The sequence below is a fragment of the Protopterus annectens genome, chromosome 8.part0 (assembly GCF_019279795.1).
Source record: "Protopterus annectens isolate FY-2018-M chromosome 8.part0, PAN1.0, whole genome shotgun sequence".
In the NCBI taxonomy this organism is placed as follows: Eukaryota; Metazoa; Chordata; order Ceratodontiformes; family Protopteridae; genus Protopterus; species Protopterus annectens.
In genome coordinates, this window is record NC_056741.1 from 20,287,033 (window position 1) to 20,301,679 (window position 14,647).

The 14,647-nt window shown below is 41.2% G+C and overlaps 1 pseudogene; it reads right to left on the reverse strand.

Moving 5' to 3' along the window:
• Positions 1 to 13,867, reverse strand: part of LOC122808616 — a 76,371-nt pseudogene extending 62,504 nt beyond the window's left edge.
• Between the last annotated feature and the right edge of the window lie 780 nt (positions 13,868 to 14,647).

A 14,647-nucleotide genomic window follows, 5' to 3' on the forward strand; every position in this document is an offset into this window, starting at 1 on the left:
CAGTTGGATTCATATCAGGATGCAATACAACTGAACAATTGACCTGATGTCTGCAGTGAGAGAGAGAGAGAGAGAGAGTTCAGGAAATAGTCCGACTTGGAGAAAGTATATGAAAGGCCCCAAGAAAGCTGATTTGGTCAGTCTTTGAATGACTGCAAGTCCTAGAAATATTGAAATAATTAGTGTAGGCCATATAGAAGGACCCAATAAAAAGCATGAACAGTGTTTGGATTCACAGAAGGGTTCCCACTGGCAGTGGGTATGCATCGGGGTTCAGCTCTGAGACCACTGCTGTTCACAGAGGAGATGGACTACATTAAACAGGTCGACAGATCATCAAAACTGCTGCATGCAGATAATGTGGCATTACAGGTGGACTGTGAACAGGGACTTCAGCAAATGACAGGGGGAATGGAATGCAAAACTAAAGGAATGTGGGATGAAACAAAGCACAGAGAAGACAACTGTCATGGCAGCAAATGTAGGGAAACTAGAAGAAGCCACGAATGGAGACACGAGGGAGAATAATGAATGAGGTTAACAGCATCAAGCAGTTGCGAGGGATGGTTGATGAAAAGGGAAATCTGAATGAGGAGATCAAAGCTAGAATCAGAGGTACTGCAGCCAACTGGCACAAAATATTATGGGTAGTCATGTGACATAACTATACGGTTGCAGTGGTAGCGTTGTCGCCTCATAGCAAAAGGTTCTCTGGTTCAATTCTCGGCTGGGGTATCTTCTGTATGGAATCTGCATGTCCTCCCTGCATTCATGTGGGTTTCCTCCTGGTTCTCCGGTTTCCTCCCATGTTAGAAAGACATGCATCTGGAGTGTTTCTCCCTGGGCCTCCGGTGAAAATTGGCTTCATTCATAGTCGGATTTTCTCTTTTAACAAATGTTTAATAAATAAAATATAAATAAACATGAGAATGTCACAGAGGCTGAAAAGTAAAATGTACAAACAGTGGTGTGACCAGTGGTAGGTCACAGAAACCTGGGATAGTGAAGGCAGAGCATCTGAGTAAGCCTCAAGTGATGGAAATGAAGTACTCGAGAAGAGAATCTCAATGTACATTCTGGGACACAAACTAATGAAGATATCAGAGAAGAAGCCAAGGTAGCCATTACAGAAACCAAGGAAACCAGATTTATGATGCTTTATGATGTGCAGGAATGCAGAAAATGATTTGGTAAAATAGATTTGGGGGAGAGAAAAAAAAAAGACAAGAGAAGATGACATTCAGCCAAGAGATAGACTGCATGAGAAAAGTCTGACAATTGTCAGGCATGACTGCTGAAGAAGTTAGGAAAGTGACTCTGAATCAAGAGAGGTGGCCATAGTTGATGCAACTTCCTAACGTTATGTGAAGAATGAGGAAAAGTAGGTGGGTGATGGTTTTGGAATTATGGGTAGCCACACTACAAAATCTGCATACTCCAATCCCCAGGGTTCCTGCGGTGCCAGTATATCTTAGGGTTACCACCTGTCCCACTTTGCGAGGGACAGTCCCTTTTTGGGCAGTTGTGTCCTGCAAAATATTGTGAGAAAATGGCATATGTCCTGAGATTTTAGGATAAAATTATTTTTTATATTGTATGTAATAGTTGCATAAAACAGTTATTCTGTATCTGAAACACCTAAATGTTATACGAAACAGAATAAGGAACTGAAATGCTACAAGAATAAACTTTTATTCAGGCAAACAACTGAAGTTCTGTCCTTTGTACTGGCTGTGGGTATGTTTTGCCCTGCAAAATCTGATGTTTTTAGCACAAATGTCCCACTTTGGCCATTTGGAAAGGTAGCAACCCTAGTATATCTTCCTCATGTACAATCTGACATTGACTTGTTGGCACTAAAGGAGGACATCTGCTCAGGGCTACGAGGCATGTATTATAGTCAATTCTTTCTATTTTGAAATATGTAGAAAATAGTCTATCACGAGGCATGTATTATAGTCATTCCTTTCTATTTCTGAAATATATAGAAAATAGTCTGTCAGCTGAACTCTCTCCAATAGTACAATTATCTTGGAAGGCTTGAGATGTAATACTGCTTTCAAGAATCCCTCTTAGACAGAAGTAGATCTGACTGGTAACCAATGTAAATACACAGGTTACTAAAACATTGTGAAGTTTGTTGTACTGGAAGAGAAAAACACTGAATAGGGCTGGCTTGGATGAGGCAATCATTCAAATAAGAGCAAATGTGATTAGATGATAAAAATGGAACTAGACATCTGATGAGCGTTCTGAATACAACAGAAAGGTTACATGGAAAACATGTAAACTGAGAATGAACCTTTCCCAATTTGAACCTGATAAACTGTCTGTCAGCCTTATGGATGGTAATATGTATGTAGTCACCTCAAACAATCTGCATCAGCACAGAAGGCAAAATCTGCACTGTCCAGCATTTTGAAATGAAGTGAGATCTAAAATTGGCCTCTACAAGTCCTCTTTTTCTCACGATTACAAAGCTTAAAAAAAGATTTGCTTCCTTTCTATGTTAAAGACAGTGTATGTAGGACTTTTATGGCCAATAACTGATGGCTCAAGAATAAGGCCAATCTTATTCATTGTCTTGGAGTCTTGGAGTGGAAGGAATAAGTTCCGGCAATGGTGTAACTTGTCAACACTACTTCTGTGATCCATTTGTTCTTAGCTATCTGTCTAGAACTGTTTAAAAAAAATGGATAAATGTTCCTCTGATTGTGAGAAAGGGGGCAGGCGAAAAAGACAAGTCTTTCTTCTAATTACTATGCTTTGTAGTTCTCAGCAGACCACTCCTGCTACACAATAAACCCATCTCACTCATGGCCCCATGCACACCAGAGGATTTCCACAGGCAGGGATGTCTTTGTCAAGAACATAAGGCCTTGGCAGCCAATAATATATGTTAAGGTTACCTCGCATCAAGCCAACACAAGTCCATATAGGAGATGAAGTTTTCGTTTCATGCAGGAGGAGAACCTGCCATTTTCTAGTTTTTTTTTTCCTCTCTGATAGGATCAATGTCACTGCAGCTGTCAATCACTCCTCTCATTACTTCAGCACAGGTCCAGTTAACCTTGTTCATTGAGAGAGACTGCACCACTCTGTTAACCTTGTCCGTTAAGAGAGACCACACCTCCAACCCTTACACTAGAAAGGATGGTCATCACAGGCACTAGACCCTTCCCCACTGGCCTTCTAGCTTCTTGGGCTCAGCAATAAAGCCTCAGAGTCAGAATAGTCATCACTGAAACTTCATATACAGCTTTTCTTAATCATAGGAAGTTACTAGGCTAGTGGCCCTGAGGCCCTTACAAGCCTAGTCAAGAATTTAGCCCATGTTCCAACAAGTCAGCATCCGATGTCCCTATCCAGCAGGAATACTAGTAGAATACCAGGGATGTAGTTTCTGTTACCCATCCAGTTATCCAGGTTGTGCTTAATAAGGTTAATGTTGTACAGATGAACAAATCTTTGCTGCCAAGACTGCTGGCACTTACATTTATACAACTGGAACTTCCTTTACCTAGCAGTATCACTGTTTGTGATACAAAGCCAGGATTTGACTGGGATTTAATTCCTGGAATAAGTAGGTAATAGAAATAAAGTTACCCCCCTCCCTTAAAGGACTGACTACACACTGAAAAAAACATGTTTATTTTATCAAGTATTGCTACTTTTGAACACTATTTAAATACAATTACAGAGTCTGCCCAGATGTGGTCTGGCATCTTTTTTCCCTCCAGATATCCCACAATGCAGCATTTGGCTTAGAAATATTAAATCATATGCCCCAGAGTTCCTGTCAATGCATTGACTTTTTCATGTATTTTCACATACACCCTGCTTTCTTTTAGCAAGTCAGGTTTAATTACCATGTATTGCTTTCAATGACTACTTAAGACAAACAGGGATATTGTCACATGTACCAACTGAGGCTGGGTATTGGTTCAAGCTGTTTATAAACACATCAACTGGAACATATATTTAAGCTGACCAACTCATTACTTCAAACACACAAGCAGGCGCATCTCCATTCATGCTGGCATTCACTGCCTATACAAAATAGCACTGATCTTGCACATGCTCAGTAACTTACATGCATGTGATATCTAGCAACAGTGGCTGACTAGGTACAATACACAGTGATCTGCATCCTCCGTCCGATTTGTTAGGCATGCAATAGGAGATATTTTACAAGCTAGAAATCACATCAATATGTAACAAATAAAGTCACAGTGTATTTCACATTGGGTCTGGTACATTTACCCCATCTGGTTAGAAAAGGAAAAAAAAAAAACAGCCCAGGTTTAGCAACAGGATTGAAGCCGTGGGGGTGGTGCAGCAGTAGCGTTGTTGCCTCACAGCAAGAGGTTCTCCCATTCAATTCTCAGATGGAGCGCCTTCTGTGTGGAGTCTGTATGTCCTCCCTGCAACTGAGAGTTGGTCAAAAGACATGCATAGAATGGGTGTGCATTTGTTGAAGGTTGGGCATCAAGCTGGCACCTCAGCACCCATTAAAAAAAAATCTGCCAATCATTAGTGGACCAGAGTTCCACTGTGTCGACCCCTAACCGGGAAAAGCCAAAAGAACAGTAGTCTGGGGATTATTTTACAACTGAAACTTTAGGGATTACATCAGTATTACTTGAAGTACACCAGCCTCTGGCATTCGAACAAGTGTAGTCTCATTAGCACAAGCAATCTACTGCACCACTGGTTTGGAGATTGGTAGTACAAGTCGGATTCCTTCAGATTGTACAAAGATCTAGGTTCATAAATACTTGACAATTTCCACTATCATAACCTTAGGCTTAATGGTCCGAGAGGGTTGGTGGATTTATAGCAAAATTTTTCTGATTGGCATATTCTGTTCTTTGCATTAGGTATCAATTGGTTTACTGATCAGAAGAGTTCTAGTCAGGACTTCAATCACTGCAACTAATCCATTAGACTGTGGATACTTACAACTAGTAACATGTACCAAGGACCAAGCCTCAGCAAATTTCTTCAACTTGTAAATTGTGCACCATTATTAGATGTAGCTTTGTGTGGACTACCATGGACAAAAAAAAAAGTCTCAAGCTTTGTAATGCAAGATAAGAAGGTAAATTTAAGCCAAGTGTGGAGTTCACTCCATGAAATGTTACACCTAGTTCACTAAAACTACATAGTGCAAAATAAAGTAGGTAGCCCACAATGGAGTCAAGATGGATATCCTTGACTGAAGCAAGACAAGCAATCCTAGTTGATTGGAACAAGCATAAGATACTAATTCATATATAAATTGAGTTACTTGGAGCAAGGGAGTGAACACTCTGTAACCACTGCAATACAAAGCCATTGCAAGTACAGACCTGTATAAAAACACTTTAAGGCTTTGCTACTTTAGGTATTGAATGCAGGAATGAGGCTACAACATAAAAACCAAAGCTAGAGTTGTGTAGCCCAAAAAGCTGGCAGGTGCAGGATTAGGCTGGTCTTTTCCAAGAGAAAAGACAGGATCAACTTTTAGGCCACTGAATGAGGTGTCGTACAATTAAAAAAAATTGTGTAACAAGATTGCTTGTTAAAGATATTTGAGCTTGGGGGTGACCCACAGAAGCTGATAAAGGAGTACGGAGGTTGTTCTTATCAGGAAGACAGTTCTTGGCAAGCAGATCCTGCTCAGTTTCCTTCTTGCATGCCATCCGATGCAATAAACAAACAGGATTTTACTTGAACAAGACAAAGTATCTGCATCCCACAGATTTACACCTGAAATAGACCACTAAAAATGACTCCTTGCTTAAAATAAGCCCTCACACCAATCAGCAGAAAACAAGCAGTTAAAAGTACAAACAAAATAATGAAAAATAGCTCCGAGTCAAGCTAGAAGTGAAGGCTATAGTTACAAGCCCAGAAACAGTTATACTCCTTAATCAGCTAAAATTTAAGGCAAGCAGGATGCCATCTCATATCCAAAGTCTCAAAGATTCCTTTATAAGCTGTTTGACCCTTTCTGGTAGTGGGTTTACACCTCCACACACAGAGAGGCACTCAATGGCTCCTGTAGCATTGAGTTAGATCTGGATTTATATTAGAAAGCCAGATCTCTGCATTTAAGGCAGGAGTGGTTTAAGAGGTGCATCTTAGGAATGAGCTCCTACAATTGATACAGATTGTTCAGCCTGTTACACCATGTTCATATTACTCAGGTCTGACATACCAAATCAATAGGCCAACATACTTACACAGTATAACCTACCAGTGACTGCCCCTACTAACATGTGGTTACGATCTAGTACACAGCTATCACTACTACAGTGGGCACTGAGCTGCTGCTTCACCCTGAAAGGAGCGGGGGGGGGGGGTGTATACACAAGGTCTACCAAACTGCTGCAGGTTCAATCCTGGCTTTGTGTTTACATGGAGCTAAACCATTGTTAGGGGGGATGTAATTTCTTACCAAAAGAATTTGGCTGCACAGAAAACAAAGCTGGGCAGTATTTACTCCTATCCTTGTAAGCCATGACATGGGTTAGCTGAAAGGGACTGACTACTATCCACAAAGGTGGAAAGGAGTAACTTGCAAATATAGGAAAGACCGCATTCACACCATTTTATTCCTGGCCAAACTAGCAACACTACATTCAAAGAATGCTCGATTGTGAGGAAAGCCCACGTGCCCGATATACACCAAGCCTGCCTTTTAAGAAATTGTTCTTACAGCACCTAGCCTGTGCTTTTGGCCCAGGCTACAAGTTAGGTGCCCAGATTTTAATTAGCAGATCTGGAGGTGCTTTCTAGACAAAAGTGGTAATGCCCATCTCAGGCGAGTGTTACACAAAAGATAATCGCTTATGTAGGTTGGGGGATACTAGAAGAGTTATACCCTAAAGGAAAGGTACAGCAGAGGCATGGCATTCCAGCAAGTCTCCCAGATACAACGGGGCCTACAAAGGGGGGGGGGGTAGCTTAGCATACAGTAAAGTCATTCCTCCAAGTCAGTGTGAGGCTGCACCACAGACCACAATCTCCTTAACCCAACCAGTCAATTGGGGGTGGTCAGTTCTCATTTATGTTCAGCACACCATTCTGAAAACTTCCTGGTAGGAGTCCTGCTAGATCACTGCATTGACAGAGCTAGAGTCATCTGGTCAGACATGGGTGGTGTGCATTGCTAATCCAAAAAGAGAAGGGGCCCAGTATTTACTTAAATATTCATCCCTGGTTTCGCACCAATGTCTCCATTGGAGACAAGTAACCTGTAAATGGCATCTCCCAGGCCCATGCTTACACTTAAAGGCATCAGAATTCGTCAGATTTGGGATGCATGGCTAGGCTTAAAGGCCTTGTGGTAGTTGGCCTAGTAATAGAGTATAAGCCTACAGGTAGTGCATCCCATTCTCCATTTAGAATGGGATCTCAGGAAATTCTCCCCAGTGCTGGGGCACTGGCATATACAGACCAGATGCCAGCTGCTCATTTGATCTGCACTAGGGATGAAATGGTAGTTTAAGGTAATCTTGTTTGCTTCAGCACAGTCTTTTAATACACATACGTTTTTATTATTTATATATATATATATATATATATATATATATATATATATCTCCATCTATCTATATATTAGGTCCCCCCCCATTCCACTGAAAACTTGGTAGTGGTTCACAGTGGCTATTCCTATGGTTATGAACGCACCAAGCTCACATTCCCAGGCACTGAAACATGCCCAGCTCACCACCTTCATTCCATTTCCTTACCACACCTACCAACCGCACAGCCATTCCCTCCCAAGTAATACACATTTCCTGTAACAAGAAGTGCAGCAGGAAGCTTACCACAAGTGGCATCTACACAGTCTCCTAGTTAGGATGTAGCAGCCTGAACATAGCCCAATAGCCCTGATTGGCTAGTGTGCAACCAGGTGGAGCTTTATCTTACTACCTTCCCTTAAGCTCCAATGGAAAACCCTCCACAGGCAGTAACCCTAGCTCCATAACTGGCTGTGGTAAATCACCAGGCAATATCTTCAAACACTAGCCAACTTCACTTGGTGGAAGGGCACACCATTGCAACACCTGCATGCACACACCCTCTATGGGTAATGACAGTTTTTTTCCTTGAAGGATGCAAGCTTCTTTTCCAGTCACCAATTAAATTTCAGGATGACATAGCAACTCTTCAGGGCAACTTGTGTCTATTGAGAGTTTGATGTAAATAAACAGCAAATTTCAATTCACAATTATGCCTTTCCATGTGCTTCAAGGCAGCTACAGCACTTTAGCACACAATGCCAAGGGCCCAGAGTTTCATAAACATTCCAGACAACGACGTTATTTGGCAGGACACATCAAGAAATCCCCCCACACACACGCACACACTTCAGCCATATTAAGTGGAGCTTGGCAAAAGCCCACACAGTAAGGGGGTTGCAGCATTAGTTTTCCCCTCCTGAAAGGGCAAGGAGGGTTTGGGGAATACTCAGGTAAAGAGTGATACCAGACCAAATACTGAACCCCCACAACTGGGCATTTAAAAGCTTGTCTTTATACCAAGTGCAAAGAAGTCAAGCATTCAAAAAATTTCATGAAGTGTTTGAGAGGGCATTACTAACTTAGCCACGTAAATGCCAGTGTGAAGCTCCAACCTACTACCTCTTCTAGTGCCATGTGCCACAGTCCAACTAGATTCACTTACTAGCCTGACCATACATTTGTGTATAAACCAAAGTCTAATCTCCCCAACTATTCCCATCCAAACTAGGGAGAGGGGCCATTCCCCCCCCCCTGAAGTTAGTGCAATCACCACTTGTCTCCCCCCCCCCCCATTTCTGGGATTCTGAGTTTGGCTTCTCATCCAAGTTTTGGCCATTTACACATTTCTGGCATGAAAATTGATTGTATGAAGTTGTGGCATGACCACCTCCAGATCAGGAAGAAGTGGAGAAACCCACTAGTATGCAAACCAATTTCTCAATATGGCAATTTAGAGGGCAAAAAACATGCATGTGCTATCCAATGGCAGCCCTTCGCTGCCACAGTGGATGCACACCCACCCTTTATGGGCAACCCACTAGAGATTCAATCCCAGAATTCCCATACAAATGGGCACATTCATTGGTGTTGTGCAGGGGCTCCAGAGAGTTTCCATATTAAACCAAGAAACTAGATTCTACACTTACAGCTCCCCCTTCAAATAAAGTTTTAGGACCAGTTTTGCCCATCATACTATGGAGGCACTACTAATACTTCACAAGTCAAGAGAAGTCAGTCCGGCGGATAGCAAGTGAATAGAAGACCCATGTCACAGCATTTTTAATTAAGTGTTCATGACAGATTCCAAATTGTTCAAGATACATAGAAGTGCAAAGCTGAAGAACTTTGTTTAGGCTACAATTCAGAGTTGGAGGCTTCACTTCTTGCTGTACATGTAAGCCATCAAGTCCACAACACGCTGACTGTAACCAAATTCATTGTCATACCTGAAAAAAAAAAAATTGAAGACTGCTTTAAAAACTTCTCCATTCCATTCAAACCAGCATTATACATGAGGAAAGTTTTTCAAAACAAGCCAATTCTGGCTACATCATGAAGGGTAGCCCTTTTAGTCAGCATTGAGGCTTTGAGAATCTCAGGATCCTTCTACAAGAGGCTTGAGGAGCACCAAGGAGCAGTCCTCTACACAGTGGCCAAAAGTGTGGTGTATACCATACATTTTCTAACAAATGGAGACTATACCAAACAGGGCAATCCCCAGAAACTTCAGGGGGACAACTACATTTGCCATTGAGACTCAACTCTAATTTAAGAGACCAGAATGTACTTATCATGACACTAGCTTGACAAAACGCTCATTGAGAGCAATTCCAGCCTCAGCATCAAACACTGATGAACGATCATCCCCATTAAAGTCAGTTGAGACTACCTGTTGAGAGAAAAATGTTCAGAGATACACACCACCACAAAGCTTTGCTTGTCCTAAAGTCATGAGCAGTTTGTTTTTATCATATAAAGCTCACTAATTTTAAAGGGCCTAACTTGGAAAAGAGACTGCACCCCCCCCCCAAAAAAACAAAAACAAGGAATGAAGAAGAGCTCTCAGCATATATGTACATCTAGGGCTACAGAGTCCCAAGCATCATTCTCCCAAGCAGTTCTACTTACAGGTTTCTCCAAGCGACATGGCAAATCCACAACCGAGACATTGGGTGTTGGAACACGGAATGCCATGCCAGTCAGCTTCCTGTGAATGTAGAAGAGTATAGAGTCAATATTTATAAAGAGCCCTCAAGAGGGCCAGTATTCATAAGCCACCCCTCCCCCACCATGTAGTAGAAGAATACTGGATAAGCAGACTTCCAATTTTGCTGCATTCTTCCCCTCTTAAGAATTCCCCCTGCCTGGAGGTAGGCAGGGAGCCCATCTCATAACAAGTCACTTTCTGTAAAATATTCCCTCCCATGTTTTTATAGCTTTCTCACACCAACTAGGCAGATTCACCTCACTCTGTAGTACTGACCCATTTAGTTCTGGAATGACTTTGCCGACTGCCTTGGCTGCACCAGTGGATGCCGGAATAATATTCTGAGCAGCCCCTCTACCATCATGCCACATTTTACCAGAAGGGCTGTCCACAGTTTGAGTGGCTGTATACAAATGGACAGTTGTCTGGAAAAGCAAAACTGTTTAGTATTCCTGCATACACATGCATCAAGCCAGCACACCCAAAGCAAAATTTTGCTTATAACAAGCACAGTCTAAATCCCACTATTCCCAAGACAGACAAAGACTTGACAAAATGCTGATGCCAAAATACAATAAACCAATGCAGGGAAAAACTTGTATTGCATTTGCTTTCCTACAGAAGTCAGCAATAACCACCCCAAGTCATACTCCTCCTGTGATGCAAGTAAAATAGATAATGCACTCCTATCACTCAAAGATTAAAAGTCCCAACAGATACCTTTAAATGCCATCACCACAAGACCTTCCACAATGAAGTTCACTCACCATCAGTCCTTCCACAATACCAAAGTTGTCATGGATGACTTTTGCTAGGGGAGCCAGGCAGTTGGTAGTGCAGGAGGCATTACTGAAACATAAATTGAGTGTCATGCCATTAGTAAGCCTTTTCATTGAAACCAAGTCAATGCAGCGAGCCCAACACAGATTATAGTGGTGTAATTACCTAGAACATGCAAGTCCCATAGTCAGTCTGCCAAAGACTGCAGAGGTCTTACCTGACTACTGTCAAACTGTTGTACTTTTCATTATTCACTCCAACAACAAACATTGGGGCATCAGCTGAGGGAGCAGTTATTACAACCCTTTTTGCACCCCCTTGCAGGTGAGCCAAGAAGAGGGAAAAAAAAAAAAACACGTTTGTTAAACAGTCAAAGTGGTAACCTCCTTAGGTTCTCATCATTGCTAAACATTTAAGCTTTTTTACATTACTTAAGCATGCAATTTTCCCTCACCTTCAGGAGGTGGGTACTTTCCAGACACCCTTTGACTGAGATGGTTTGTCCTTGAAGTCTTTCTGGTCCAGAAAAAGAAAAGTAGAAAAAAAAAATCATAAAAACAGTACAAAAATCAAAGCACTACTTACAGACGCCTTCTCTGTTGTAGTAAAGACCCCTGTGGACTCCACAACATACTCCACACCAGCATCACTCCATTGATGTTACTTGGGTCACGCCTAAGGAAACAAATGAACAAAAATGGTAAATGAATAGTAATATTAAACTAAGTACAAAAAAAGAGAAGGGGTACTCACGCCTGGAAGACAGTAATAGGCTTTCCATCAATCACAAGTTTACCATCTTCTCCTGAAACCATCCCCTTATAACATCCATGGGTAGAATCGGACTTAAACATATAGGCCTGCAAGACATGTACAGTATTAGATATTAAACAACCCTACCAAAACAGATCTAGAGTAATAAACTGCACTCACCATGTACTTTGGCTCAATGAAAGGGTCATTAATGGCAACAATCTCCACCTGTCCACTCTTTAAAGCAGCACGAGTTACTAGACAACCAATGCGGCCAAATCTAGAACAATGTTTAAAGGTTTTAGTGAGCTGCACTCCATATCTAAACATGACCTGAAGCTTTTCCAAATTTTTAGTAACTCATTTCATCTTAAAGCAATTTGTCAAAAACAAAATAAAGTCTCTTGCTTTACTACATTAAAAAATAAATAAAATAACCAGCATCACTTATGGCTTTGTTTATGTTATAGGACTCAAGCCCAAGTTACTCTCCCCCAGAAAACAAAATCCAGTCATGAGCTTTTACCTATATAGAATAAGCCATCAAGCAATAGTTTGTGTTTCACCACAGTCTTTTATAAAGCAACCAAAAACACTTACACTTGACTCCTTCTAAAATGAGAGAAACACAACCTAGACCAGTGGATGGGGAACAGGAAATTTACACCAGGATCGGCATTCAAGTGCCTTACGGATAAATGTAGCTCATAAATGCCTAGCTCCCAATGTCCTATTTAGCTACAGGATAGCATAATTCTATTGGGAAAGCTTTGCTAGACTTAGAAAGGCACCCCAGCCCCAGGTCATTTGCCTAGTAAATTTACTTGCCTAGGACATGCACATTAAATTCCCCATTAGGAGTTAAATACGAGCATCATAAAACACACTACCAATTTAGGGGCCCACCTACACAGCGGTAAACATGGGGCTTAAAATTTCTGTTTTAAGGGACTTGAGGTGTTTAGAAGTATAGGCACTAACAGCCAAGATCACAGAGCAGACCTTTGATACAAACATACAGCCAGGTTAACAGGAACCACCAAAACTGCCTGGCAAATGTGGGAATAGCCTGGTACCAACACTAACAGCCAAGATCACAGAGCAGACCTTTGATACAAACATACAGCCAGGTTAACAGGAACCACCAAAACTGCCTGGCAAATGTGGGAATAGCCTGGTACCAGCACTAACAGCCAAGATCACAGAGCAGAACTTTGATAAACATACAGCCAGGTTAACAGGAACCACTAAAACTGCCTGGCAAATGTGGGAATAGCCTGGTACCAGCACTAACAGCCAAGATCACAGAGCAGAACTTTGATAAACATACAGCCAGGTTAACAGGAACCACTAAAACTGCCTGGCAAATGTGGGAATAGCCTGGTACCAGCACTAACAGCCAAGATCACAGAGCAGAACTTTGATAAACATACAGCCAGGTTAACAGGAACCACTAAAACTGCCTGACAAATGTGGGAATAGCCTGGTACCAGCACTAACAGCCAAGATCACAGAGCAGAACTTTGATAAACATACAGCCAGGTTAACAGGAACTACCAAAACTGCCTGGCAAATGTGGGAATAGCCTGGTACCAAAGTTACAAGATTTTCTCTTACAATGTGGGAATAGCCTGGTACCAAAGTTACAAGATTTTCTCTTACAATGTGGGAATAGCCTGGTACCAAAGTTACAAGATTTTCTCTTACAACTCTTTGCAATGGTCTACAACTACACCTTTTGCTCAATACATTATTAGAAGTACAACTTCCTTAGTTCAGGCACTGCGAAATATGACTAGTATGTACATAACACTAAAAATGAGCTGCTTTTAAAATCAAAAGTAGAAACAAGAAATACTTGCTGGGCTACAGACACAAGCATCCAGTCTTAAATACAAGAAATTCTTAGCTGTATTTCCAAGGTTAAAACCTTCCTAAACTACAGTCTCACATATAAATATTTTCTTGGTTGCTGAAGAATTAACCTTCAACAAGATTAATATACATTATTAATAAAAAGTAGTTCAAGACCTTTGTAATACCACTGTTGACATTAAAAGAAACAAAAATTACAAAACATCCAAACAAACCCATTAATTCCAACCTTCACCATGATGTCAGATATATAATTCCTTTACAATCTGAAAACAACCTTCTGCAATATACCAGGTTTGCCTAATATAATAGAGTACCTTTTATCCCACAAGTCTGTACCACACCTTTCCTCTGTCCCTTCCCCAATCACTTATCAATCCAGTGTGCATCCACGGCTCACTTAAAGGAACAGTCATGCAAGTGTCTTCACTTCAGAAACAGTTCAGCAAATGCTAAATCACAAGCTGCACCTGCACTCCCCATTTTAGTAGGTCTTGCAGCAGCCATTATGATCTAAGATGACAGAAGGACACAACAATCAGATGAACACAGGTTCAAGTCCTACTTATTCTCTTTTTAACGGTTTGTAACAAATAAAACGGTTAATAATGCAACCTTTATTATTTAGGACCTGGAAATGTTTTAAAATATTTAAGCCCTAGCTGGAAGTTCACCGAACAACAGCTCCATCTTGCAAAATGCAAGACTGGAACAACTGTTCTTCCTTTATTTATTCATATTTTTATTTATTCATTTATTAAGGGGACACATGGACTGATCCAGCAGAACCTCTTCAGGCACAAGGAAGTCAGCAGTAGTGTACACAGTGAAACTACAAAGTTACATAATTTGATTTGTTTTCTGGGTAAATTAATATGCCCCTCACTTACCGTTTAAAGTCACAAAGGCAAGGATAAATGTAGCATATAAGGGCAATTTAGTTTTGGGGAGGAAACTAGGGTATCAGGATAAGTGTGTACAGGGAAAACATGGAAACTCCAAACTACACACACACACG